Source organism: Camelus bactrianus, unplaced genomic scaffold (genome assembly GCF_048773025.1).
Source record: "Camelus bactrianus isolate YW-2024 breed Bactrian camel unplaced genomic scaffold, ASM4877302v1 HiC_scaffold_140, whole genome shotgun sequence".
Taxonomy (NCBI): domain Eukaryota; kingdom Metazoa; phylum Chordata; class Mammalia; order Artiodactyla; family Camelidae; genus Camelus; species Camelus bactrianus.
In genome coordinates, this window is record NW_027413909.1 from 20,001 (window position 1) to 22,500 (window position 2,500).

General features: G+C 76.5%; 1 non-coding gene and 1 pseudogene across 1 annotated transcript; both read left to right on the top strand.

Moving 5' to 3' along the window:
- The first annotated feature begins 1,028 nt into the window (after nucleotides 1–1,028).
- LOC141576599 (5.8S ribosomal RNA) lies at nucleotides 1,029–1,181 on the top strand. Its single transcript, XR_012505013.1, has one exon. It is a non-coding gene; the product is annotated as a 5.8S ribosomal RNA (ribosomal RNA).
- A 1,170-nt stretch (nucleotides 1,182–2,351) lies between these two features.
- Nucleotides 2,352–2,500, top strand: part of LOC141576601 (28S ribosomal RNA) — a 5,070-nt pseudogene continuing 4,921 nt past the window's right edge.

The window sequence follows — 2,500 nt, forward strand, 5'->3', positions numbered from 1 at the left end:
TCCGATCCCGCCGCCCCGCCTTGCCACGTGCCTCTCCTCTCGCCTTTTCCCCCCACCCGAGCGAGCGAGCTTCGGGCCTCTTCTCCCCGTCCGGCCGGCTCTCTCCTCTCGCCTCCCGGTTCCCGCCCCACGCGCCCGAGGCGCCCTGCCCGCTTGTGGCCCGCGTCCCGTCGTGGGCTCCCCTCGTCCCCCGTGGCGAGAAGGGGGACCCCGGGAACGCGTGTGCGGGTTGGGGGTCCTGCCGGGCCTTGGGGGTTTGGGGATGTGGAGGTGGGAAGGAGGGTGGTCTGTCGTCGGGACGCGGGGGGAGGGCCCTCTCCGCCCGGCCTCGTGGGGAGTGGGCTTAGGATGCCGTCGGCACGCGTTGGCGTGTGGGACCCGGTGGCGTGGGCGGTGGCCGGCCGGTGCCCGGTGTGGCCCCGTGTCGAGGGCCCGCGGCGGCGAGGACCCCCGGCCGTGGCCGGGGTGTGGTGGTCGGCGTCGGGGCGCGGTGGCCGGCGGTTGGGGCTGGTGGGGGGGGTCCGTGCCGTCCCCGCCTCGCCCGCCTCGCCCTCTCCAGGTACCTAGCGCGTCCCGGCGCGGAGGTTTAAAGACCCTCGGGGGAGTCGCCCGTCCGCCTTGGGGTCGGGGCGGTCGGGCCCGTGGGGACGTGGGAGGTCCGTCCCTCGTCCCACGGACTCCGCCTCCACCGGGCCGGGGCGCCGCGCCACGTCGCTGACCGCCGCCGCCGCCGCCGCCGTGTCCGTCGGGTGGGGCCTCACCCGGCGGGCCCGTCGGACGGCCGGTGGCCGCGTGGTGGCGCGTCCCCGCGGGAGGCGGGAACCCCCGGGCGCCTGTGGGGTGTCCGAGCCGGCACGCGCGGTGTCGGTGCCGGCTGCGCCCCGTTGTGAAACCTTCCCGACCCTCCGGTCTGATTTCTCTCTGACTCGGCCGGCCCGAGGCGACCCCCCCCTCTCACCCTCCCGGGGTGGGTGGGGGCGGGAGACGTGCCGTGCCACAGAACCGAAGGCAGAAGAAACTTCTCGTACGACTCTTAGCGGTGGATCACTCGGCTCGTGCGTCGATGAAGAACGCAGCTAGCTGCGAGAATTAATGTGAATTGCAGGACACATTGATCATCGACACTTCGAACGCACTTGCGGCCCCGGGTTCCTCCCGGGGCTACGCCTGTCTGAGCGTCGCTTGACGATCAATCGCGCCCCCCCGGGTGTGTGCCCGCGGGGTCGCGCGGCTGGGGGTTTCCTCGCAGGGCCGCGGTGCCCTCCGTCCCCCTAAGTGCAGACACGGCGCCTCTGCCGTCGCGCCGTCTGTCCCTCCTCCGGCCGGTCCCGCGCCCGGGAGGGCGCGGGGGCGGGCGGCGGCGGCGGCAGGCGGCGTCGAGGCCCGGGAGGTGCCGCCCGCGAAAGGGAAGGGAGAAAACGGGGAGGGGGGAGCTCGCGCGTGGCCGAGGCCGCGGCCGCGGCCGCGGCCGCCGCGTTCCCACCGGGAGCCCCTCCTCGCGCCGCAAGCGTTCTCCGGGGCGCGTGCCCGGGTGCGTCGCGGTGGTGCCGGGGTGGGTGGGGGCGGTTAGGGCCTCCGCGCCGCGCCGCCCCCACCCTCCCGTCGCGCCACCGCGGCCCCAGCCTCGCCCCGTCGGGACGGGCGGCTCCTCGCCGTGGCCGAGGCGCGCGCGCGGCCGCGCCCCGGGGATGCGTGCCCCGGCGGCGACCCGCGGGACGCCGCGGCGTCGCCCGCCGCTGCGCGCTTTCCCCCGGGCTGCGTCCGCGGCCGCGCTTCGTGCCCCTGGGCCCCCGGGGCGGCGTTCTTCGGGGGCGCCGCCGCCGCGCGTCCGTCGCCCGTCGTGGGCGTCTCGTGGCCGTGCGGAGGACGGGTGGGAGCGGAGCGGAGCGGAGCGGCTCGCGCCGGTGCGGTTGGCGTCGCGTGGTGGGGCAAGGGGCCCTGACGGTCGCCGCGGGGCGGCCGCCGGGCTTCTTCGGACCCGCCCGCCTCACGACCGACCGACCGGCGGCTGCCGCCGCCGCCCCCCTCTACCCTCCTCCCCGGCACGACGACGCCTCCGGCCTGGGCCCGGCGTCGCGCGCGTGCGCGCGGCTTCCCCTCTCGCCGCCCGCCCGTCCCGTGCCACGTCGCCGGCTCGTGCTCCCGTCCCCGTCCCGTCCGCCTCCCTTCTTCCTTCCGCCCTTCCGCCCTCCCGCCCGAACCCCGTGTTCGGGCGTGGGTGGGTGGGTCGGTTGAGGGGGAGGGGGACCGGGCGGTCGACCGCGGTTCGGCGCCTCGCTGGCGCGCGGCCCCTCTCCCTCCGTCCCGCCCTCTCCCGCTTCGCGGGCACCTTCTCCGTCCCCTCCGAGCCGCGACCTCAGATCAGACGTGGCGACCCGCTGAATTTAAGCATATTAGTCAGCGGAGGAAAAGAAACTAACCAGGATTCCCTCAGTAACGGCGAGTGAACAGGGAAGAGCCCAGCGCCGAATCCCCGCCCCGCGGTGGGGCGCGGGACATG